This window comes from Diceros bicornis, chromosome 16 (genome assembly GCF_020826845.1).
Source record: "Diceros bicornis minor isolate mBicDic1 chromosome 16, mDicBic1.mat.cur, whole genome shotgun sequence".
NCBI classification, from domain to species: Eukaryota; Metazoa; Chordata; class Mammalia; order Perissodactyla; family Rhinocerotidae; genus Diceros; species Diceros bicornis.
The window spans coordinates 35190083-35217377 of NC_080755.1; the positions used below are offsets into that span (position 1 = coordinate 35190083).

Consider the following 27295-nt stretch of genomic DNA (forward strand, 5'->3'; position numbering starts at 1 on the left):
CACAAAGCTTTAGAGTCATTTTTAGTTATTTTTTATTTAATGACTTAACTAACATTTCCATTACATTTTACAGTTTACAAAACATTTTCATGTATCTAATATCATTTGATTATCAAAATAAACTTTAGAAATCTACAGGCCAGATTTGAACATCTCAGTCTTAGAGCGAGGCAACAGAGAATAAGGGAAATTTAACAGCCAGTAAATTGAGTAATTGGAGCTGGGACCTGCCTCTTTGACTTTGATTGACTACTTTTCTACAAAGCCAGATGTTCTTCCTTCAGGATATCTCTCAGATGCCTCCCTTTCTTTCCGTTTCTTCCACACAACCTTGGTTTAGACCCTTGATATCCTTTCTCAGGTTATAGCAATCATCTCCTAAATTGTTACTCTGCCTCTATTTCTCCGTGCTTCATGCCTGCATGCCCCTGCCAGATTAAGATCCTACATCACATCTTATTCTCACTTCTCTGTGATCTGGATCCTGCAGACATTTCTAGTTTTAACTCTTACTCTTCCCCTCTATCTAATGCTAGGGTTTATTTATTACTGAATCGTAGCATAGCTATACTTAATAGTACAGAAATGAGTACCTTGGAGCGGGGTGCCACTGTAACAAACACCTAAAATGTGTGCCAATGACATAACCCAGCAATGAGAGGCAATAAAACTGATGTAAGAGGGTGGAAAGATGGCTGTGCACGTTATGCATTAGAAAAATTCTTTGTAGAACTGTTGCCTGCTATGTAACTTGAGAGGCAGATCACATGTCCAATGAACTTATTGCCCTAGAGGAAGAGGTTGGAAAACTTAAAGTTAGCATTGGAAAGGTGATTTAGTTTTTAATCAATGGAATGTCTGTGGAAGTAATGAAGCCACCTCTAAGTCTGTAGCCAAAATCCATCCTATGTAATCCTCTAGCTCTCTTTCCCTCCGCAGAGACTTTAGAAGCCTTGTGTAGAGATGTCAGAATCTCGATATGGAAGGATCCCAGACTCCAGCAAGTGTCAGAGGACAGTCTCCGAGGAAAACTGTCAGGATCTGCATTGGACTCTGAAATGAAAGGGAAATAATCTATTACTGTGTTAAACCCAAGACACTGGAGTTTGTTTTGATACCAAAGCATGCCCTAGGACATCCTGTTTGAGAGCCCACAATGCCTACATCTTCCATTCTGGCACATAGCAGAGTGCTATGCATACAGCTAAATGTTCAGTGCTTATTAAATTAAATAGAAACAAAAACTCATGATGAACTTATTTTAATGAATAAAAAGTATACAACCATTCATGGATACTAGTGCACAATAACTACATAAATAATCATCAAGGAAGAAAATGGTGATTATGTTTAATATCTCAAAATAATTATTCTTAACAGCCCCGAGTTGAATTATTCAATTATAACAAAGTGAATACAAAACAATAACTAGCTGAGACAGTTTCAGAAAATATTCATCACAATCCCCCCAAATTGTTTTTTTACGTAAATCATTATGTAAATAGATGAAATATATCAGCTACACTGTTTATAACAAATTTATTGTTTTCTTAGTTAATGCAATAAAAATATCCTGGTGGTTATTTATTCCCTTAAGGAGGTAGAAAATATTAGTAAATAATTTTAGCAAACAGCTCAGAGCCAGGGAAGTCAAGCTTACTGGGGTTTGTGACACCCACAGCTCTCAAGACTGTCTTCATAAAATTGCTTCTTGACTCTGGTTTGCAGTGTCGGGTTCCAGTGGCCTCATCCTACTGCATCAGTCGAGGTGAGTTTCCTAAACATGACAAAATCTGACACAGTGACGTGTTACAAGCCAGCAGACACCACACTTAACAAACTATTAAAGTGACTTTCAGAGACACAGCCTTCCCCACTCTACTGGCCTCCACAGCTGACAGTCTGTCTCAGCAGAATCTATCAGCCTCATTCTCAAAGTCCCACCGCAGAGAATTCAAGGATCACTTGTAGTAAACCCAACCTAACTCATTCGAGGTCACTATCATTTAACCTCCTTCCACTTAAACCCTCAGAGTGCCCTCTTCTCCTTCTGCCCACATCTCAATGTCTAGTTCATTAACACCTGTGTAATGAGATCATGGCTTTTTGTCAGTAGGGTCCCTTCTGGCTTCCCTTCAAGCTTCTCTGCTTGGCTTCTCACACACTAGATTCCACCCTCACTCTGCTTCCACTTATCCCAGCCCTCCCACAATGTGCCTTGGCTCCGATCATTGCTGCAGCTCCCCCTGCAGTGAGCTGTCCAGTACCAGCTGGGGCTCCAGGACACTGGCTCTGCCCCTGTTCCGACCTCTATTTCATCCCCTAGCATTATGACTCTTCACAGGAACACACCTGCTCCTCATACTTGCTTTTTGATGAAGTTAAAGCAAATCCCAGAATGTGGACCAGTGAAGCTAATCAAGAGCATGAGAACTGATGGGTCGACTCTTGGCCTGTCCTTGGTGCTCCAAAGCAGAGTCACTGTGGCACACAGGGTCTGTGCTGCTCTCCTAAGACACTCTTCTATGCTCAAAAGCCTCAAAGTCTTTCCTATGTTTTCCCCACTTGGTCCCCAACCCCAACCCCTGTCCCATAAAGGATTTGGTGGATCTTCTGTAAATGGCATGAGACAAGTATAGAAACTATCCCAAAGATCGACTATCTGTAATATTAACATACACGTGGATTATCACGGCAGAGAGAAAACAAGTGGTGTTATACCAATTGCAATGTGCACCATTATTTATTTCAAGAACTAGAGGGGATAGAGAGGTGACTGTTTTCCAGAATTTCTGAAAAAATATCTCCATACATAGTAAGGCATCTTGAGTCTGGGCAATTAGCCTGGAGAATTAGCCTCAATGGGCATAATACATTTCTAAAGCCCCAAGATGCCTTCACATTTGTTTAATTATGCTTCCCATCTATAAAAAGTTTCCAAGCACATATCTCCTTTTTTCATATTTATAAGTCATATCTATATACTATTGTATGAATACATTACGAACATTAGAAAACATCTACAACAAATGGAAATTTTAAAAGATGAGAGAGAAAGAAAGAAGGAAAAGGATAAATAAGTTCTCATATTTCCCCACTTCCAGTAGACTGTCTTATATCCTACCTGAGGAAGAGAAATTCCACTTTGGTCATGACCATTCTAACAAAAGTATAGTAAGCTGTAGATGTGACATTAAAAGAGTCAGTAATGTGACCAGCATCATCCAGCAAGGACTAGACACAGGTACATAGGACTTTAAAATCCTATTTCTAAATTCCTGCTCTAGAGCTCAGAGTAAAAATTTCGTCTGCAGCTGGAACATGCATTATTTGTCTGCCATGAGTAACTCTCTTACCATCTCATCATAAAGAAACCTACGGAATATTCAACATTTCCCAGTCATCTTTGTCCCCTGGTTCTTTTGCCCCAATTTTCCTAACTTGGATTGTTTTCTTGAGGAATCATGTCTCCCATTCTTTGAAAGACCTCTTTCTTGTGGATCCATCGACCAGATCCCTCTATGGGAAGATATGGAGGTGCTGCTGAGGAAAGAAGATTCAAGTGCCTTGGCATTTTTGCTTCCATATAACAGGCACCCTCTGAAACCAGCTAAAGGGCATCGTGAGCTGTCCTTGACTCTCCAGAGCACAAATAGCATTTATCTCTGGGCAGCGGGCAGCGCCAACGCGGGTTTTTGTCAACCTGTCAATTTTTTTTTCTTAAACAGAAAGCAGAGTTCAGTAAATAAAGATAAATGATTGTGCTCCTTCTCTGCAGACCCTGAAGCTAAACTGAACAGGCCTCTTATGGTTTGGCCCTGCTTCATTGACTGTTCAGACAGCCCAGTAATACGACAGATGTACCCAGCCGTTCCCTCTTCCCCGCTGTCCATTAGATTATGTTCATTTTGTCTGAGATGCCATTAGAAGTCTCAAGGTCAAAGAAGTCACAGGGAAGGAAAGAGAATGACTAATTTTTTCCTGCAGCCCTTCATTGCCCAAAGAGCCTCCAGACAGGTGGGCTCCTGCTTTGTGAGGAGCACAAAGAGGGGGGCTTCATGTAATTTACTTGAAATAAAATGCAGGTGTGCAATTAACCCAGACACACTTCTGGCAACCAGCACAGCCTGGCACTGGAAGTTTTATTTGAATCAAGGCAAAATATTATTTGGGATATTTTCCTAAATGACGAATGAATGACTTGCTTGCAACAACACAGTGAGGAAGAGTTTGAGGAGCAAAGGGGCTTATATTTCTTTCCTTTCTTCTTTTTAAGAAAAAAAGATAATAGCATTTTGATCCAAGCAATGTTTTCCTTGAGATTTCTTGAGGATATCATGCAAATAGGGAATTTGTCCCTGCTTAGCAGCTGTGATTATGCACGTAATGGTCCTTGAATTTATATAGTGCATTATTCCTGAGCTCAAAGCACTTAATGCACATGTCCACATCATTAACGTTTAGAATCATAGAATGCGAAAACTGGAAGAGACTATGAAGATCACTTGCATCACCTCCTCCGTAGACAGAAAAGCATGCAGTGATGTTATATGGGATCTGTTACTTGGTAATGCATGTGAGGCAGATTCTCTCTCTCAATGATGAAAGGGGTCACATTTTCTTCATCTCTAAAAGCCCCACAGCATCTAGCATAAGCCTAGAGAAACAGAGATGAGCCATACTATAGACTGGTAGTTAGAATTATAGAGTCAAATAGTAGGAAAGTAAAAGACTACCTAATCTTTCCAGAAATCTAAGAGATCTGTCCAAAAGTCCAGAAAGGGAGTGCACAAAGGATAATTCTATAAGAAAGATCCAGGTTTCATCACTATTTCAACCAGATCCACTCACTTAATTTTTAAATATTTTGCAAGATTATATGATATGAGATTGTTATTTGAAGAAAAGTTCTCTCCATTGCTTAAAAAAAACTTAGAGAAATCCTCATACAACATCCCAGAGAGATTATCATCCAATTTTCCCTTGAGCAAGTACTGGAAAAACAACAGAATTTAACTCCTGTTCCATTAACACCTTGTTGAGTTGGGGCTGCATGAAGCAAGTTATGATCAAAAGTACAGAGTGATCATATGCATGCTTCTGATGTTTTTGTTCCTACCCAATTGCATTCAACAAGCATTTATTGAGCATCTTGTTGTGGTTATCATTGCACTGGGATGAAGGCTGTGTGGAGTACCAGAAAAAAAACCTCTATATGAGCTTTGAATGTATTTGAGCAGAGAAAATTCATAACATGCATAAATAACACATTTAAGAATATAAGTGCCAATGTGCACAGTTCAAAAGATAAGAGAACAAATAAAAGATAAATTAGGTGAAAAGAGGGAAAACTTGAAGATTGTTGTACCTGGAAGATCTTAGATATCATTTCTGTATCACATGAGCAGAGGCCCAGAGAAATGTGATATGCTCAAGATTGCCCAGCTCAGAAGAAACGTAACTGGTACTGTTCCACATGTCTCCTCACCTCCAGGTTAGTGTTCTTTTGTACATTATGCTGTCTTCTTTAGACTATGAAGAGCTAGACTCTGAGAAGAAAGCAGGGTTTAAACTTGTAAAGTAGAGAGGAGAGCTCCTTCAGAACAGGAGGAAGAACCAAAAGGCAGGGCTCAGTGGGCCACAGCCAACTCGGCTGGTAAAGGAAGTCAGATGACCAGAGAAAACAACTCCCGTTAGCAAACAATCATCAAGTAAGATCCCGGTGTAAGGCACTGTGCAAGATGCTGTGGGGGTAGCACAAAAAATGACAATGCAGTTTCTGTCCTCAAGGAATCCTCTAGAGTAGGGGAATGAGAAATACTCACAGACATCTATAATTCAAAGCAAGGTAAGCACCATGATAGACGGGGAATTACAGTGCTTGGCAGACTTATCTACATACTAATGACTGTGGAATCTCATCCAGATTTAGCTCCTGCATTCCAGACTCATACATCCAGCTGCTATTGGCATCTCCACCCGGATGTCTTATGTTCTCAGTTTCAAAAGTCCAAAACTGAATTCATTACTGCCCCCCACCCTTCCTGCATCTTCCATCTCGATCTTCTTCCTGAGTTCCTCATCTCAGCAACATATCTCAGGTGCTCATCTTAGTAAGGGGCAGCATCATACCCCACACCATCTATACAGTTACTCAAGCCAGAAACTTGGGAGTCATCCTTGAGTCTTCCCTCTCCTTCTCTCCTTACAATTCCAATCAACTCCTGGTGGTTTAGTCTCTTAAATAGCTCTAAAAGCTTGTATATTTTTCTCAAGACTCACTGCCAATGTCCTAGTCCAAGATGTCATTATCTCCTGGACTGTGACACAAGTATCCTAACTGGTCTTCCTGCTTCCTGACTTCTCCTTTCCAATCCAAGATATACATTAGAACTTGAATGATCATTCTTTAATTCACTTCTAATTGTATCTTTCCTCTTACCATGGCTCTTAGGATTAAATACAAAACTGCTTCACATGTTACAAATTTTTTCCCCATTTTCCCCTACTTACCTTTCCAAACTCATTTCTCTCTAATTTTCTTCTCCTTTATACTCTCTCATCTTAATGTTCCATTAATACTGGTTTCCATTGGATTCCTTGGTATTGCCACATTTTATTCCTATTGTCCATAATATTTCCTTATTTGAATCCCTAGTGTACCCTTCCCACACAAAGACAATACAGACACACACACACTTCACAAAGTTAGCTCCAATTCATCTTCAGTTTTCAGCTTAAATCACACTTCCTCCAGAGTTTCCCTGACCCTAGAATAAGTACAGACCTTGTTTCCGTAGCATCTTACTTGCTCTATCATATGCGCCACAATTCATAGCAATTTTTTTAAATGTCTGTCTTCCTCATAGGACTAAAAGGTCTGAATTGTATGTTGCTTTATCCCTGATGCTTAGAACAACAGATGCACATAATGCGGAATAAATACTGAATTAATGAATGAATGAATGATTACTTCGTGATATCCAGAGCATTTAATCTCTGGTAATCACGTCTGCAAAGGTTTAAAGGAAGACACTCTTTAAGTGAAAATTAAGTATTCTGGGAGCAATTTAAAAGATTCTTATCCCAGCAGGCTGGTGCCATGCCTGGATCAGACCATGGCTGAGATCGTAATTTCACTGAGCATTAAATTCATTCACAAATGTTAATGGGTCTGAAAAAAAATAATTGCAATAATAACAAATCAGGGGTCTGTTACACTAACTTTTCTCTATTAACACAGAATTTACTTTGAAGAGCAGAAAGAGCCAAGTGAGCAGATCTCATAATTGCAGAACTTTATTTTCACTTTGCTCTAACTTTCCCAGTGAAACAGAACATAAAGAAAGCCTTTTGCAAATGGATAATTACACACCACATCTCAGGATTATGAGACACTCTATAACCTTTTCTCCTCCTTTTCTAGTGTGACTGAGCACCATCATAGAGCTATTCTTGCCCTTATGGGAAAAAAAGCACTTCAAGTCACTCTTCATATCTAATAGCATGATTTCATGTTTATTAACATAGACCCATAAAATTATAATTTTTCATCACCTGAAGGGACCATACAGATCAGCTAACCCGAACTACTATTTTCAAAAGCTGAAACCAAGGTCAAGAGAAGTTGAATGACTCCTTCTAATATGAAAATTCTGGAAAAAGAGAAACTTACATCAAATGAACAGTAATGGCTGCCTTAATGGAGAGGTGAAGTGGAGGGTCATCTTTAGGTGTGGGAAGAGAAGATAGAACAGAAACAGGAATCAAATCAAAGGCAAATTAAAATTTGATTCAGAGACCTGCTTGCTTATTTCAGACGGTTTAAGACAAACCACTTATTTGACATTTATCATCCCCTGCACACACAGAAAGATAAGATGCTATAAGGTTAGGAGCATAGACTATGGAATCACACAGACTTTCCTTCAAACCAAAACGAACCCCCATCCCACCATTATAGCATTTCTCTTGATGAATGTTCTAGTTATTCATCACACAAAATTTCACCTATACGTCATGTCTGGCTAACTTTGGCAACTCTCTCCATTATCATAATCGAAGTGTCCGGAGTTAATCATGCATGGGGACAATGCATGGAGAGTTCTGTAATGATGATCTTTCAGATGGGTTCTCCCCTCTGCATCTAAGTGTTAGGAAAATTTTTAGTAACTTCAAATCTTTAGATTTAAAACCCTGTCTCTCAGGCCTTCAATTTGTATCTAGGTGATGCCTATGTGAAAGCCTAATGTGGGTAAACTTGCATTTCAATTGGTTATTTGGAGTAATACAGACCAAACAACAGGTTGACTGCTTCTTACCTTTTCAACGTGTTGTATTTGACCTTGTCCATTTAAAAAGTTTTCCACAGTCAAGTAAATTAGTTCACGTGTCTTACTAAACACAAAAAACCAAATGCCTTATAAAGAATCAAGGTATCAGAAGATCCGTCAGTAGAATTCAGAGAATGAAACACCCATAATAAGATCTCTTCTTTACCTATCTGTTTAAGAAAGTAACATTTATATCCTTACAAATAAGAATTCAACCTTGGAAACCTTCTGTAAACCCAGTGAGACAACTCTTGTAAAAGTCAACAATGACCTTTATGTTGCTAAATTCAATGATCAAAGTTTAGAGTTTTCATCTGGCCCCTCCCAGCAGCAACATTTGACACAACTAATTACTCCTTCCTTGAAGTCTTTCCTTCTTTTGGCCTTTGTGTCATTGTTCTCTTATTTCATACAGCGTACTGGTTGTTCCTTCTCAGATTCCTTTTCTACTTTCTCCTCATTTTACCAAGCTCTAAACATTGAGCTGTTCTAGGGCTTGCACTTTAGATATCTTCTTTATATACACACATGCCCTAAGTCATTGCATCCAAGCTTATGGCTTTAAATATTATCTAAATGCCATTGGCTCTCATCCCAGACCTCTCCACTAGACTCCATAATCTTATAACTAACTGCCTTCTCAACATCTCCAGTTGGATGTCTGATAGGCATTAGACTTTAACCTGTATAAAGTAATACTCTTGATTTTACTCCACATCTGCTCCTCCTGGTGCCTTCTCCGTCTCTGTAAATGGTAGTTCTATTTTCCCATGTGCTCAGGTCTAGAAGCTTGATTTCTCCATTTAACTCATAACTTACCTCCAATCTCAAAACAAATCCCACTGGCTCCACTTTCAAAATAGAAAGTGTAACCATTTTTCTACACTTTAGTACAAGCTACCATCATTCCTCAGCAAGAACATTGCAATAGCTTTTTAATTGGTCTCCTTGCTTTTACCTATAGAAACTCAAATAGTTATTTAAAATCTTAGGTCTGATCACAACTTTCCCCTACTCAAATTCTTCTACTTCTCATTTCACCAGAGTAGAGGCAAGACTTTCTGTGGACTACTGGGTTCTATGTAATTGAGCTCCCACTACCTCACTGGACACACCTGTGACCTCTTCCTGTTCTTCACTGCACTCTAGCAATACTGTATTTTCTGCTACTTTTCAAATATTCTAAGTCACTCTGTCTCAAAACTTTTTCCCTTGCTATTTTCCCGGCCAAGAAGACTCTTCTCCTAGATATATAAATGGTTTACCCCCTCTTTCCTTCTTTTCTCCACTCATCTCCCAAAAACTTTATCTCCCTACTCTGGCTCTTCCTAAGCTCATTTTCCTGGTACATTTATCTTCACTGCACTTGTCTTCATCTGATTTACTTATTTATTATCTGTCTTTCTCCACCAACTTCCACCAGAAGGTAAGTTCTAGAGAAGTAGACATTTTATTTTGTTCACTGCTAATTCTCAATACCTAAAATAGTGCCTGGTACATAGTAGGACTGTAATAAAAATTGTCATACTTGAATGAATGAATAAGTGAATGGTAATTGTATTAAATAAATGTTCATTTGAGCCTAAAAATATCATGTTTTCTTTACAGTAAATGCTGCAAAGAGTCACAGGAATTGGGGCTCAAGTTATTAGTTCAGATACTAGTGGCATAATTTGAGGAATATTGGGCAAGTTCTCTAGCCCGAGAACCCTTAAATTGAATAGGATTAGGGCTTAAATTTCATCTCTAAATATTAAAAGCATAGGAAAAAACTATCTCACTCATGAAATCATGGAAGCAAAAACTGACATGTTGTCCTGCATCCCATTTTGACCATAGTAAGGAAAAAAAAATGTCATCTAGGTATGGTCACCAAAATAAAAGAACTCTTCAACAGTTTCCATAAACATGACTCTTTAACCAAGGAAAAAAAATAAAAAACACTCTTTGCTTTTCCTACACTGATGTATAAAGACAAGTCACAATCTTTGTGAATACGATAATCATGTGAGGCAATTGCCAATTCTTCACCATCATTCCAAGGTAAATGTGGTGATTTGGGTTAATTTTGCATGTTGTTTTTATCTTTTAAATACTTGTATTTTTTGATTTAGTGAGCCAGTTCTGAAGTTTGACTCTCTTTGCAAGTAAATATCTCCTTTTCTTTTCTCCGAGGCATCCTATGACCAAGCATAGGTGATGGATGGAATCACCATTAATTGCTCCTCTGAACCACTCAGCACTCTAGTCAGTACTATGCAATACTAGTACTAATATTAATACCTACTGATATACTCTCCAATAGTATTTACTGTAATTTCATGTATTTCCATCACGGTGATTAGCATATTACCATTCACATGCTAACTACACAATACATATTTGTTAACTTATATGCACTATGGTATTCTTTTAAAAGACCTGGATTTGGAAGTTAAAGGAACTCTGCTCATATTCAAGGTGTGCTGTTTATTAGCTCAAAAATCTCAATCAGGCAGTTTAATATCTCTACATTGAGAATTTCTCTTTATCACTCAGATGATGATGTCTGTCTCCATTCACAGGGCTGTGGTGAGGAACAGAAGAGGTCATTCAGGAGAAGCTCTTAGCACTGTACCTTGCACCTTGTAGATATCTCTGCTATTGGATGAATTTGAATCTGAGTTAATCTTCCCAGGATTGCAGTCTCTAGAGCCTGAGTTCTCAACCCTGACCATATGATAGAATCTCTGAATAAATTTTATCCTCTCTCCCCAACCCCAGATTAATTAGACTGTTAGAAAAAAAAAATCTAGTCATAGGTAATTTTTCAAAGCTGTCCAGGTGATTCTAACATACAACCAACGGCGAAAATCACACTGCAGAAATCAGTCTGCCTAAATTCAGATCCCAACTCCACCACTTACTTGCTATGTGACTTTGGTCAAGTAAATTAATCCCTCTAGGCTTTAGTCTCCCAATCTGTAAAATGGAGTTAATAATGGCACCTTCTTCACATGGTTGTTATGAGGATTCAAAGAGATAATCCATATAAAGTGCTTAAAATACCATCTACTACATACTTAAAGCTCAACAAATGAGAGCTAATATTATTAATAAAATTCATCTCTACTTCATACTTTCAAGGACAGGGACTGTGCCTTGTCTTCATTTCTCATCACGGAAATGAGATCATGTGACTAATGCATGCTCCATTCATGTTTATAGAGCAGTTAGGGCCTTCTTTTGTCTGTGTTACAACACATAACCCTACAGAGTAGAATCTCAGTGTAAACCATTATCCACTCCCAGCTTGGAGAAGATCAACTGGGAACCACTTGGGGTAAAATATTCACCTGAGAAATAAATGAAAACAGGAATACTACATAGAGAAATAAGATATCATGCAACCTCACAATGTTGACCGTGGCTGGGCTTAGTGAGGAACAAATGGGAAGGGAAGGGAAGGATGTGTTTTAACATATTTAAATTATGGAAAAGAGCAATTTGGAAGAATCCCAGTCTTCAAGTCAAGGGCAATATCGACAGTGGGGTGGGGAATCCCTGGAAACTTACCTATACCTCTTTGACATAAAGATTGAGCATTCTATTACAGAAATAGAACATTAACATGATGACATTAAAAACCCAGTGGTGATCTACGTTTCAATCTTCAGAGAAAAACTTATCAAGAAGGACACACTGTATAATAGCTAAATGATGCTTTCTTCCTTATACTGACACTTTACAAATTCAGAAAGAAATACTAACTTCACACCATTTGTTTTCCTCAGACAGTTCCAAGAAGAAAAATGCCAAATAATTATATTCTTGTTACTTCCTAGAATTTTCACTTGATGTTCAATATGAAGACTAATTTGTGGAGGTGGAGAATAATTTCTCTTCACCTATCTGATACAGTTTACTTTTATTATCCAAGCTCTTTACTGAAAATTCAATAGACCGCTTATAGCCTACCGTTTAATCTATGAACTTTGCATTCTGTTAATTCCCACACTAACTACATAATACAGGGAGAGAGTTTTTCAAAAAAGGAGTTTGTAGTAACAGTAACTAAGTTGACATACAGTGAATTGTTCTATTTTCTGTCATTTTTTATTGAAAAAACATGATGCTTGCTCCATTATAGTAATGATGATGATTATTTCCAACATATTTAATAAAGTGCTTTAGATTTGACTATTTCTATTAAATTAACCAGATGGTGATAGCACATAATTTCACCCAGAAATGTACATTAATTATTAACAATAAATGTAGGGCAAAACAACAGACTTCAGTAATATAACTGCACATCTGCAAAGGAGATTGTTGGCGATTTGAAAATGCTAATTCTGTGATTAATTTTCCATTTGGCTACTGAGCAGCAGAAGTTGTGCAAACAAGAATGCTAAGATGAATGATGGAGCATGCAGACTTCAAATCGGATTCTGATCTCAGACAGCAGGAACCTTTGGTAGGCAGTAGGAACGTCTCACCAAAAATATGTACTTTTACCACAAAACCATTTGGAGAAAGATGTGTTCTATTGTCTTTATTTGAGGCTTCTGTCCCTGAGATAACACAGGAAACCCTTTCTTCCTTCTTTCCAAAGATTTCAAATCCACCGTCCATTCACAGAATTACCATTTTCACATAGCCTGAAATCTCCTGTCCACAATACAAGGAAGATTATCCTCTATTGTTACAAAACCATGGTGCCTTCACATCTAGAATACAGCATGCAATTCTGGGCACTTCACTTCAAGGGAGATATAACATCAATGGAAAAGTTCCACATAATCAAGTGGACTGATTAAGGACCTTCTGTGAGGGGACAGACTGGGAGAAAAGGACTCTTCAATCTATAAACAAAGACAGAAGGGAAATACAACCAAAGTCTTGAACACTACAAACGATGAAAAGAACAACTCCGCATTGGATGAACTGAACAAATCTCAGATGTCATGAATATAGACAAACAGGAAGAGTTCATATTGTTAACCTTTTGAAATGGACATATTTTATAGCTTAAAAAAGTAGATTGGGGGCAAATTTAACAAAGTACCCTTTATAGAACTTCCTGATCTTTGCAACCCAAGAAGGAATCTAAATTGAAAGTATCATTTTAGGAAGTTTTCACTTTAGTTCCCAGAGAATATGTCCATAACAAGTTATGAGCTATTTTAGGAAAATAATTAGCCAAAGATAATTAATAATTTACTTTTATAAGGCAATGTGTGAACATCTTAGACTCTGACAGTCAGTCAGAAAGGACATTTAACAAAGTCCCTGAATTTCCTACTTAGGAAAAATCTTAATAATAATCACAATCAACAAAATTGACAAAACTTTAGATAGAGTAACCAATTTTAATAAAAGAAGATTAAAAATTACTAAAATTAGGAATAAAAGAGAAGATATTACTATCAGCCTATAAAAAGGATTATATCACTATAAAAAAGATAACAAAAGCATATGATGTGCAATTTTATAACAACAAATTAGCTAACCTAGATAAAATGGACAAATTCTTGGAAAGAAACAAACTATTAAAACTGACTTACAAAGAAATAGAAAACCTGAATAGACCTATAACCAGTAAATAGATTGAATCAGTAGTCAAAAAACTTCCCACAAAGAAATGACCAAGACCAGATGATTTCTCTAGTGAATTCTACTAAACATTTAAAGAATTAATAACAATCCTTCAGAAATTCTTGCAAAAAGAGAAGAGGAGGAAAAACATACCAACTCATTCTATGAGACCAGCATTACTCTGATACTTAAACTAGAGATATCGCAAGAAAAGAAAACTACACACCAATAGCCATTATAAACATAGATGCAAAAATTCTCAACAAAATACTAACAAACCAAATCCGTCAACATATAAAAAGGTTTATACACCATGACTAAGTGGGATTTATCCCAAGAAAGTAAGATATCAAAACTATACGAAAATCAATGTAATACTGCCATATTAATACATATTAATAGAGGACAAAAACCACATGATAATCTCAATAGGTGCAGAAAAAGGATTTGATAAAATCCAATACCTTTTCATCATAAAAGCACTCAACAAAATAAGACTAGAAGGGAACTTCCTCAACCTCATAAAGAATGTCTATAAAAATCTCACAGACAGCATCATATGTAATTGTGAAACACTGACAGCTTATTCCTTAAGGTCAGCAACAAGATAAAGATGTCTGCTTTCACCACTCTGTTCAACACTGTATTGGAGCTGCTAGCCAGAGAAATTAGACAAGAAAAAGAAATAAAAGGCATCCAGGTTGGAAAAAAAGAAGTAAAACTATCTCTATTTGCATATTACATTAGCTTGTATAAAAAATCTTCAGGAATACACCAAAAAACTCCCAGATTAATTAAAAAAGTTCCACAAGGCTGCAAGATACAAGATCAATATTCAAAAATCAATTGTACATTATAATACATTAGCAATGAATAATCCACAAAGAAAATTAAGAAAATACTTCCATTTAAAATAGTATCAAAAAGAATAAAATATTTAGTAATAAATATAACAAAAGAAGTGTAAGACTTGCACATTGAAAACTGTAAAACATTGTTGAAATAAAGAAGTCTAAATAAATGGAAAGACATCCCATATTCACTCATTGAAAGACTTAATATTGTCATGATGACAATACTCCCCAGATTGATGTACAGAGTCAACGTAATCCCCATCAAAATTCTAGCTGACTTCTTTGCAGAAATTAACAAGCTGATCCTAAAATTCACATGGAAATTCAGGACCCAGAATAGCCCAAACAATTTTGATAAAGAAGAGCAAAGTGGAAAGACTCACATTTAGATATTTCAAGGCTTAGACTACAAAGCTAAGATAATTAAGACAGATTTTTACTGCTGTAAGAGTAGACACATACATCAGTGGAAAAGAATTGAGAGTCCAGAAATAAACTCTTACATTTGTGGTCAATGATTTTCAACAAAGGCGACAGAAAAATTCAAAGGGGAAAGAACAGTGTTTTCAACAACAGCAAAATGACCTTGGATGCCTTCACCTCACATCATATACAAAAATTAACCCAAAATGTATTGCAAACCTAAATGTAAGAGCTGAAACTATAAAACCCCTAGAAGAAACATTAGAGTAAATCTTTGTGACCTTGGGTTAGGCAATGGTTTCTTAGATATGACATCAAAAGCACAGGCAACAAAACAAAATATAGATAAATTGGACTTCAACACAGTGAAAAACTTTTGTGCTTCAAGGGACACCATCAGGAAAGTGAAAAGACAACCCAAAGAATCAGAGAAAATATTTTCTAATTATATATCTAATAATGGTCTAATATGCAGAATATATAAAGAACATGTAAAACTCTTAATACCGATACAGACAAATAACCCAATTAAAAATTTGACAGAACATTTGAAAAGACATTTTTCCAAAGAAAATATACAAATGGCAAATAAGCACATGAAAAGATGCTAAATATCATTAGTCACTAGGGAAATGGAAATCAAAAGCACAATAAAATACTTCTTCAATAGGATAGCTATAAACAAAAAGATGTACAATAACTAACGTTAGTGAGGATGTGGACAAGTTGCAACAATCATTCATTGATGGAGGGAATGTAAAATGGTGTAGCAACTTTGGAAAATAGTTTTTCAGTTACTCAAAAAGGTAAACATAGAGTTAGCACATGAACCAGGAATTCCACTCCTAGGTATATATCCAAGAGATTTGAAAACACATGTTCACACAAAATACACACACAAATGTTCATAGTAGCATTATTCATAATAGCCAAAAAGTGGAAACAACCCAAGTGTCTACCAATTGATTAATGGATAAACAAAATGTGGTATAATCCATATAATGGAATAATATTTGGCAATAAAAATGCATTAAGTACTGATACATGCTACAATATAGATGAACCTTGAAAACATTATGCTAAATTAAAAAAAAAAAGCCAACACAAAAGTACACATAATGTATAATTCCATTTATATGAAATGCTCAGAAGAGGCAAAATCATAGAGTCAGAAAGTAGATTTGTGGTCACCAGGTGCTGTGGGGTTGGGACAATGGAAATGACTGCTAATGAATACAGGGTTTCTTTTTAAGGTGATGAAAATGTTCTGTAATTACATAGTGTTTTGCACAGCCTGTGAATATATTAAAAACCACTGATTGTACACCTTTGATGGGTGAATTTTATGGTATGTGAATTATATCTCAACAAAAAAATAATCACATATTACTTATGCTGGTTTCTAAGTTTACTATTTCATGGGTACAACCAGAAGTGGAATTCCTTTCAGACCATTTATCACTACCATCCACTTTTCAGACAACTGGGAAAAAAGAGGCTCATTCAAGGTAAAAACTCTCTGATATATGGGGCCGGCCCGGTGGCGCAAGCGGTTAAGTGCGCGCGCTCCGCTGCGGCGGCCCGGGGTTCGCTGGTTCGGATCCCGGGTGCGCACCGACGCACTGCTTGGTAAGCCATGCTGTGGCGGCGTCCCATATAAAGTGGAGGAAGATAGGCACAGATGTTAGCCCAGGGCCGTCTTCCTCAGCAAAAAAAAAAAAAGAGGAGGATTGGCGGATGTTAGCTCAGGGCTGATCTCCTCACAAAAAAAAAAAAAAAAAAAAACTCTCTGATATGGTCTGTCTCTTAAAGTATCTGCCACAATTGTTATAACCAAGAAGAGTGATAGTAATAACACCTAATCACAACTGTTCTTTTAATAATAGGGATGCTGAATAATAAAATCTCTCTACTGGTGATTGCAAAATAGTCAGTAAGAAAATTATGACATGGTTCAAGACATGATGACTTCAGAATATCCTGTGTTTATATTCTCTTTCCTTCTTATAACTTCTAAATATTCTAAAGGACATATTTCGCTGTTCTGTGCTGTCATGTTATGGCTCATCAAGTCCATTTGCTCACATATTAAAATGAAGTTGCTCCTGTGGCCTGCTTTTCGAGTCTGTCTTAGGGGACATTAGCCAGTCCAAAGTAATATGTGCCTTAACAATGGTTAATTAAAAAAAAAAAAAAGTTTCTCTAGTCAAGATAATCGTGAATTGTCTATATTGCTAGTCTTTCGTAGTTAAAGATAGAGGGTTGCCTTAATCTCCAGTAACTCCCCATGGTGTGTTATAATCCAACTGTCTCAGGACAAGGAACACCAGGAATAGTGCAGGCGAAGGAGCAGGACAGGGACATTGGAAATTTAATTAACAGAGATTCCGGTCTATCTGAGGAGTCAGAAGTCCAATGGGCTGTGTTCTAAAGGGAAGGTAAATTATGGACTGGGTTTGGTCAGGAATCATTCTATTTGTCCATCTGTCCACGCATCCACCCATCCAACCCTTTGTTCAGTATCTCACTATGTTGTAGGCACTAAAGTAGGAATTAAGCATTCAACAGCTAAAGAGGCCAGAGTTGAGGGGGAAAAAAACAGACATTATACCAGGAATCCAGGTAATTTTAATGCTAAGCAGATATGGTTCCAAATAATAAATCCATTACTGCAAGACCATGTCAATAATAGAGTGCCAAAAGATGGCAAGCCCTGTGCTTGTTCCCTTTTGTACATTAATGCATTAACCCTCACAGAATGTGAGATAGGTATTTTATTTTATAAATAAGGAACGTGATAATCAAGGAAGTTAAGTAACTTGCCCAGTGTGATTCAATTTGTAAGAGACAGAATGTGGATTCTGATTCCAAAACCCACGCTCTTTCTATTATACCATACTAAGCACAAGATTCCCTCACATAGCAGGGCAGGCAACTCTAGCCAAGCTGGAGTTCAAGACAGAGTTAAAGTCCCAGAAGGGAAAAAGATTGCTATGTAATGAAGATGAGGTCATCATCTTATAGATTACTTAGCATATCGGTACACCAGAAATCAAGTTAAAGTCACTGTTGCTGGCATCTGTTGGTCCAGACCATCTTAGGAACTAGGTAGAGGTGATCTCAATGAGGGAAGGGCGTCATTAATTCCAGCTGTAAGGGATTGACATGGTGGCCTATTAGAAACAAGACCTGAGATACAATTCATTCTGGGAACTTGAAGCAATGCTCAAATCCTTATATTCTCATCAAAAGTTGAGATTTTCTTCTCCAAAATGTCTTCTAGTATTAAAAGGGACGTTTACCTTTCTTCCTCCAATAGAGAAACAATGTCTCTTCGAGCTGGCAGCCAAACAGTAAATACCTACTTTATTTGCTGTTCCAGTGAACATTACTTTGATTTGATAACTCTTAATGAGGACAGCAGACATCAGTGATACAGACAAACCATTGGGTTGAAAACAGAAATATCAACATAGGCACAATCTCCTCATTTTCTCATGTTTGGTGTACATTAGTTGGTTAATGGACTTAAGCCAGGATATCTACACAGACCAAACAAAGTGGATAATTGAGCAATTATCTGATGAATTTAAACACTAAAGAAAGCGACTTTGGAGAATTTAGATTTTGTTCTAAACTGCTGGAGCATCTTTCTTTAGGGAAAAATCATTGAGACGGGAGCAGAAGTAGGTGTGTGTATTTGCCTTTTCCCATTGCATTTTAGAGCAACCTGAAGAGACTTAGCAGGGCTGAAAGAGGGACCCAAACTTTGGGCTGTTTTCTATAAGCTACGTGATTACAAATGCCCCTCAGGGCTGGCCTGGTGGCCTAGCGGTTAAGTTCGCATGTTCTGCTCTGGCAGCCCAGGGTTCACCGGTTCAGATCCTGGGCGCAGACCTACTCACTTCTCATCAAGCCATGCTGAGGCGGCATCCACATAGAAGAATTAGAAGGACCTACAACTAGGATATACAACTACGTACTGGGGCTCTGGGGAGAAAAAAGAGGAAGATTGGCAACAGATGTCCGTTCAGGGCCAATCTTCCTCAAAAAAGAAGAAAAAAGAGAAATGCCTCTCTGCTGCCATCATTGGCAGCAAGGATACAAATAGAAATAAAACACGGCAAGATCTTAGCTTCAGCCCTTTTCTGGAAGCTGAGGGCTTATGGTTTGAGAGAGAAACAGTCTCCTTCCGCTGGTGCAATCTGGGGTCCAAGCCTTATAGTTGCAATGATGTAATGTGTCAAGATAGTGGCAGGATCCACCAACTCAGCACTCTTGGTTGAGGAAGCACCAGCCACTCACATGGCATGATGGATATGGGGAAGGAGGTGTTGGGATCCAAGCCTTGCCATATGGCGCTGGCCCATAACTGGTTCCCATGTTGCTATGAAGGCAGCCAACTGCTTTGCATTTGATTAGGCTTGAACAGGTTAGCCCTTTTCTATCAGCATTATTATCTGTGTTTTATAGATGAAAAACCTGAGGCATGGAGAGATTGAGCAGCTAGCTCAAAGGCAATGTCAAAGAACCAGTAGAAACAGGGCCAAATCCCAGGTCTGTTTGACTCCAAAATTGCTGCATTCTAATGACCTCACATACTCCTAACAAAACTATTCTCACAAAAGTGAAAATGAAACATATATAATTATATAATTTATTATATAATTTATTACCTCTGTTGGGGATGTTTTCACTGTAATATGGGTTAAGGCAGTTAGCTTATTATGCTGCAATAGGCCTTCCCTAATCACATCATAGAGTATCCAGGCATGACTGGCCCATTGGACCAGAATGATCCAGCATGCCAAACAATGTAGCAGAGACTGTTCCTTAGAACTCAAAATGAAAACTAAGAATTAAAACCAGACACAGAAAGTATGGAACATTACATTCATGTAGAAGACAGACAATTACCTGAATTATTCAAGTAAACACAATCACTTGCACACACTAATTCAAATACTCCAAGCAGGTAAAAATATAAATTTTAATCATATATTCATGGATCAAAACAGATTGAACACTGGAACTTCCATATGATCAAACCTTAAACTTGATGGGAAAAATTAAACTTCCATTCACTTGGCAGTTTACAGTCAAGTTCAAATCTATTGGATATTACCTGTATCAACACAGTCAAGATTCTTCCAAGTCTGCATACTCCTCCAAAAGCATTAGTCAAAACCTAAACAAAAACCTAAACAAAAAAGATATGCATATATGTATTTCTGCAGACATTTAACAAAGACTTTTTACATCTTCAGTAACTAATTAGCAAGAAACCAAACAGCAAAAGTTGGAGAGGGGAGTGGTTAGGGATGAATATCAATTCTGAAAAAGAAGTTTCCTAGCTTCTAGAACTTCCTAGGGAATAAAAGCAGCTCCAAATGGTACATCTACATGTCTAGTGCCAAGTATAACAAATATCCAAGTGCAAAATATTTTGTCCTAAACTGAGAAATAAAGAGTGATTATACTCACTCAGATCTTTTCATGTAAGGAGAATGTTATAGAACTTTTATATTAGGATCTGTTTTCCAAGGATAGCTCACAAGTTCTCTCTTTTGGAAAATTATGGCCAATTAATTTGAAAAAATTAAAATTTCCTGACTTGAAAAGCAAAGCATGAAATGAACGACACATAAATTTCAAGAATGAGAGGGAATTATATGTCATATGTAATATCAAGTGGCAATACCAGGACACTAGACTGGGCAAGAATTACTATGAAAAATTGTCTGGTTTAAATAGCAATTAAGGATTTAATGGGGGAAAGTAATCAGGAATATGGGTGATCTAGCCAGTAAAAGAACATTAAGTGGGTAATACAGTACTCAAAATATGTCCTGTGAATATTCATGAGTTGATCTTATTGTGACTTATCTACATGGTGACATTTTCCAGTAGGAAAACATTTGACTAAAAGAAAATAGCTCCCGAGTTTCTGAACATCATAAAATTCATATTGTAAAGGAAGAAAAATTAAGTGTTATGAGTAAATGATGGATGGTTAGATAAAATCTTGGTGAATAGGGACTATGCAATTTAAAATGGCGATTTACCACTTCCGGAAAAATCCATGTAGTTTGACATGTTCATCCCAATAGAAAACACATGAAAACTGTTTGGTTTAAAAAGACAGAAATATCTTCCTGGACTACCTCTCAAACATTTTTGCCTATGCTTGTTCACTTAAAATAGTTGCTTTCACTAAAAATAGAAAAAGGCTATAAAGAAGTTTCAGATAAGAAAAAGCATTCATGTCCAAATTAAGAAAAGTGTGCTCTTTTGCTCTTGTAATGCTATCTGGAGGGAAACAAACAAATAACCAAAACAGCAACAGAAGCAGCAACAAAAGTCCACTGGGGGAATAAAGGATCAACTTAGGAAAATGACATAATTTCAGAGCCCCCAGTGGCTATGGAAATCAGAACTAAAACATGTGTGTGCAGGTGAAACGTTGGCTGCATTTAACTTGTGCAAAAGAACCTGCTGAGAAAATGCATTGAGTTTGACCTGAATTAGCCAGACAGGCTGTCTAAAGCTGTGTCTGCATATCAGTGAATTGTGTGAGAAGATTAAATAAATATATATGCAGTTTGTTGCCATAGAATTTCCTTGTGAACATACTGTCAACATCACTTTCTTTTTACATCTTGGCCCAAAACATGACAATCAGTCAGACTGAGTGGTTTTTCCAGACACATTTGTTTTTCTTTAGAAAGTAGCTGACCATGGTTTATGGATCTGCAGGAGGTGGACCATGGATTCTGGATCTGCATGGCTTCAGTGGTGTCCAAAAGTCCACCATCTACTTCTGAAGCTTCACCTTACAGTGGTGGTAATGACCACTTTCAGACAACTTTCCTTTCTCTTTTTGGCATCACAATCATGGATACATTCAGCATTCAAGATTTAAACAAAGGAACACTCCTCCAGCAACTTAATAGCAAGAAAAATCTTGATCATAGCCAAAGAAACTCTGTCCCCTTCAGCCTCCAAAATAAAGGTCATCTTTCTCTCATTCATATTAATTGAATTTAGCGTTCACTCCAAGTTTTGTGCGGTGCCATGAGAAAAAAAATGTACATTCCCACCCTGCCCCCCTCACCTTTATACATAAGTTTGAGATTTGCAGATCTCTAAAGTTAACGTGAAGTTGAATTTAACTTAAAGCTATTGAAACTTAACAAGAACTCCAAACATTCTTCATTTCCATCAAAAGTAAAATTCTTCGTCGGTTTGTTTCCTGGGGAAAAAAAGTACATGATCACTAGGGAGATGGATACTTATAATTAATACAACCTGCGAATGTCAGCTTCAGCATAACTTTTCACTCCACACTTGTCATGGTGTCGCATTCATCCTTGAGGGATCCATCAATTCACACAGAAGCATCAGGAGGCCAGAAGGAAAGTTTGTCTTCATTTCTACCTTCTTTCCAAGGTTAACTACCTTCGGATCACATTCAGACTAAAATGAGAAACTCAAGTTTTTTTCTGAGGGTTTTAGTTATTAAATGTAAAAAGAAAAGAAAGAAAAATTAAGCCTAAAATAAGTGTGATGCATATTCATGAAGGTCAAAGCAATACTCAAGCTATCGCAGCGTTGGAGACCTTGAGCTATGTCAATTTACTGACCTTGATCTGTAAAGGATCTGAAGAAATGTACACCAAAGATACTGAATACTTTCAAATATAATGATATATCCATACATTTCTACTAGTAAAAAAATCTATAAATATAGAGTTATGAAATGATAAAGGTGTTGATTACAACAAAACAACGACCATGCCCACGTCACTATGCTGAAGACCTCAGCCTAAAGGGTGAAGATCCATTCTGCTGTCAGAAAGTGTGAGAGTAAATAGAAGCAGACCACAAGTTGATCATCTTCTTGCTATCTGCTACCTTTATCTTCTTGTCCTCAACCATTTTACCAGCTCTTTCCTTATTCTCGATTTGTACATAGCATTAAAAATCCTCGGTACTATCTTTTTAAATATTATTTCTGTGAGCCTCATTTTAAGCTTGGTACTTAGCTTTCTTGAAACCTCTTTTTTTTTATAGTTTCGTGGTTCTCTTTTGTATTTTCTCTTAGTTATGTGTTCCTTCTTTCTTACATCCTTGTAATCTTTGATTTCATCTGATTTTAAAACGAGCATAGTCAAATTTTCTCTAAATGACTCTTCATGCTCTGAATATATAATTTGAACTTTATTTTTCAGACTCTCCCATCCCCTCTTTAACCACATGACTGCCTCAGTACTGACGGAATGGTGTTTGTTTAATTCGTAGTATGAAGAGACTCTTCTGGCTTCTTCTCTATCTTATTCTTTTTCTATCCCTTTCTCTGACTCTGCTTCCTCCTGTTCCTGATACTCCACCACCAGCAAAAACAACTACAGCTCTTCTTCCTGGATCTATCCTTGTCCTTGACTCTCTTCCTTGGCAATATTATCCAATGCCATCTGACTAGACGCCCCACCAGCAACCCCAAATCCACATGTCCCAAACCTAGTTAATCAACCCTCTGCCCTAGTTAGCTCTCTTCTACAGGGTCGCATTTCTCTTCTAAGGAGCAGAAACAGTTCTACAAAGTCAGCTTACAAATAGCTAAAACAAAAAGCCTAGGGCTATTTACAGTCCGAAAAGTGGATTGTCCCAACTTCTACTCCCAATCAGTCTAATGAGGCCTCTTGCTGACATGATTGCTCTTATTTCTTTTGGTCACTGCTGGGAATCTAAAACTGGATCTCCTCCGGCGAGCATGCTGTGGACCCAGTCAGTGACAGAGGAAGATCTGGCATTGTGGCTTCTCTAAGAAAGATTACCCTACCCTTAGGGTCCTTCCCCTACTCTTTGACATCCCAGAGATTTTAATACATTGTCAGTCACGAGTGAGGAACATGCCTGTGGTTTACAACATCCTCCAGGCGACTCAGGTGCACCTTTACCTTCTCCTTGCCCCGCCCCATGGGGCACCACTAGTTTAGTATTGCCTTTTCTAACTTTTTATTATGAATTCCAGGTTTGTCCCAAGGTTCTCACTTTCTTTAAAATAGAAAATAGTCTAGAATATTAATTTCCGTCAGCATTTGATAAAAATTAGATGGACAGTAGGTTATGTTAAGTAGGTAGCTTTTGCTTTTAGCAAAATTAGTTAGTTCTTGCATATATATATGAGTATCTCATCCCTAATATAGACATTCTGTGATCTGTATTTAAAAAGTATTGTCCACTTCTTCTCTTTGCATGAGTTTTGCAGCACACTCCTGCTACATCACTGATTCTGTGTTTAATTCCTCTTAGGTGAGCTTAAATGCTTCCCACCATATCGGCAATGCCATTTTCATTGCTTTTTCACAGCTATGGACATTTTTTGAACTTTTTCTCTTCTTTACCTGTTAAACTATCTTAAGAACAAATTGTGTCCTTCTGTTCATAAATCTTGCCCTGCTAAGTCTCAAGAGAGACTTTGGCAATTATATTTTGCATATGTGTGTTTAAATATCATTATCTTTATTCTCCTCCACTCAAAGTAACTTCTTTACTTTGAATTCCCTACATTGTCTCAGATTTATCTTATCTCTGGTTTCCTTTGTCAGTTACTTTTTAAAATTCAGGTTCATGATTCTTCCATTCTCTCTACTATACTGCAATGCAGAAAGGTAGTTTTCAAGTCCTTTTAATGTTTCCTCTAGCAGAGGGCACAATTTCACTTATCACAGATGAAACTAGTATCAAACTTGGGGTAAAATAGACATCTAGTACATCATTATACATTCCTGCAATAGTTCTTGTAGTTTCCAATATTTATTGAACTGTCAGATGAATTATATACACTCGTTAGCGTCCCTGCAAACATCATCTATAAATTTCCATGGAAATTTTCCTATTTCTGGAGTTTGGGAATATAGATCCTAGAGAATAGAAGGAAAGAGCTGTTCAATAAATGCAATTTCTGGCTCCCTCTCCTCCTTTTAGGCTGAGATAACTTAGTTTACCAGGCACCCAGAGCAAAGTGTTTAGTCAAAGTATTTACTCAAGTTGTCAGAGGCAAGAGGTTAAGAAAGAGATTAAATTTATTGCACAAAGACATCTTTTTACATAATCTAACTAGAAATGCCTTGAAAGCAGACACACGCTGTTGAAAACAACAAGCACCACAAAAAAATATTTGACCAGAAAATGCTGTTCTTCTAACACTTGCTGCTGCGGTTTCTCAAAGTGAGTAGATTCCAAGGCAAATTCACAGCCAGGCATATGAGATAAGTTATCATGAGCAACTTAAAGGTCTGGAAGTCAAAATTCACATCCTCAGTGCTGTGAAGGAATAACCAGGCCTTGTGGTTAAAGTAAATGCATATCTCGAATTCCAGAAAACAAGTTAGCAAGATACTGACACCAAGATACTGAGTTTAATCCTAGGGCAAGGATGATTTCCCCTTTGGCATCTGGCAATTGTCATATATGCTCTCTGTCTACTTGCAGGTGACTCAGGACCTGAAAAATACACACACCTAGCTGGGGACCAGAACACTGTTGTCCAGGCACGTTCTGATTAAGCTAAGGTGAGGACAAGAGTTTTGTATCCTTAGGAATTTTGTATGCAACTAGTCCTTGTTATCAAGAGGATATATGTCACTACTTGATAAAATAAAATAGCACACATGTAAAACATAACTGCTACTAAAGTACTGGGTTTGAGAAAGTTCAGAGAAGAAAATGATGAAGATGGTCTAACACAAATACTACAACTGTAGTGGTGATATCGACTGATATTATAATAATATTACTATTATTATTTACTGAGCAATTTCTACATGCCAGACTTTATTCTAAGTGCCTTATATCATTTAATTCTCACATGAGGCCTGTAAGGCAGATGCTATCATTACTTTTACTTTCAGATCAAGAAAGCAGGTTAGAAGAGGTTGCATAAAGTTAGGCAGATGGTAAGGTTCGGCACAAAGACTATAACCCAGAACAGTCAGCCTCTCAACCTATGTCTTCATGGAGATCCTCAGTAGGATGCTGAGAGTAAGCAAGACTGGGAAGGGAAAGGGAAAAATAAAAAGCTATGGAAAACAATGCAAGATTGGCTAGACGAGCTCAGAACATCTCTACTTGGAAAAGAAGATATACATTGAATAGATGTGGTGGGGCTGGATTCTAGGAGGGCTTCAGCATAGTCTCGTAAAGGCAGAACTTCATGGATTTCTGGTTTCCGCAAAGACTCAGTCTAAGGAATTGATAGAATTCTTTTCTTCACAAATGCAGAAGGTATCCATTACCAGACGAACATGAATTTAATTCTGGTCCTCATACATGAGGAATGAGACCTCTGACAGGTCATTTAACTGTTCCAAGCCTCAGTATTCACTTCTGCCAAATGTGGATAATAATAGCATGGATGTCATAGGGCTCTTGTGATGATTAAATAATTCCCCACAACACATTCAGCCCCATGTTTGACATATAGTGATCGCTTAATAAATATTAGTTCTTATCATAACTACTCTGTGCAAAGCACTGTTCTAAGAATCAAAAGAAGCATAAAGTATGGTGTCAACCTTTAAATTGATTAAGTTCAGAAGAGGAATGGAGGTATAGTTGCTGCTCTGCAAATACAATGACACAGGAGAGTTGGTCCACCTTTTCCTTGAAGTCTTCCAGCAGCTGCAATCAGCAAAGGATCACTCCCATGCTCGGCTCATCACAGCACTCAGTTTGTATCAAATATGGTGATACGTTGTATCTGCAAAATAATAGATATTCGGTAAAGACTGGACCTGTGTCCCCTCTATGTGTGAGTAGCTGAGGAACTTGGAAAACAGAGCCTGAAATAAAAGCAGATGGCTGAGTGGTGAGCATACCAAGCTGTCAATGTTCTCCTGGGACTAGTACACAAGGAGAAAGAACAGAGTTAAACTAATTTATTAAATTAAGGTAATTTAATAATTTATTATTAATTTATTTATAATTAAATTAATTAATCAATTAAATTAGGGTATCCTGAATGTCTATAGTCCTCCCTCAAATTGATACACATTAAAAGTTAGTTTGGGATGACTCCTATATTTCCACACAGCTCTCTCTCCA

The 27295-nt window shown here is 37.3% G+C and overlaps 1 long non-coding RNA gene across 3 annotated transcripts; it reads right to left on the bottom strand.

Moving 5' to 3' along the window:
* Positions 1-26947, bottom strand: LOC131415386 (uncharacterized). Of its 3 annotated transcripts, none has more exons than XR_009222445.1 (3): positions 26767-26947; positions 22302-22439; positions 1-1053 (listed from the first exon to the last, which is right to left on the bottom strand). It is a non-coding gene; the product is annotated as an uncharacterized LOC131415386 (long non-coding RNA). The 3 variants fall into 3 exon arrangements; XR_009222446.1 differs by lacking the exon at positions 1-1053 and adding an exon at positions 19865-20387 and having other exon boundaries at positions 26849-26947; XR_009222444.1 differs by lacking the exon at positions 1-1053 and adding an exon at positions 19865-20387.
* Between the last annotated feature and the right edge of the window lie 348 nt (positions 26948-27295).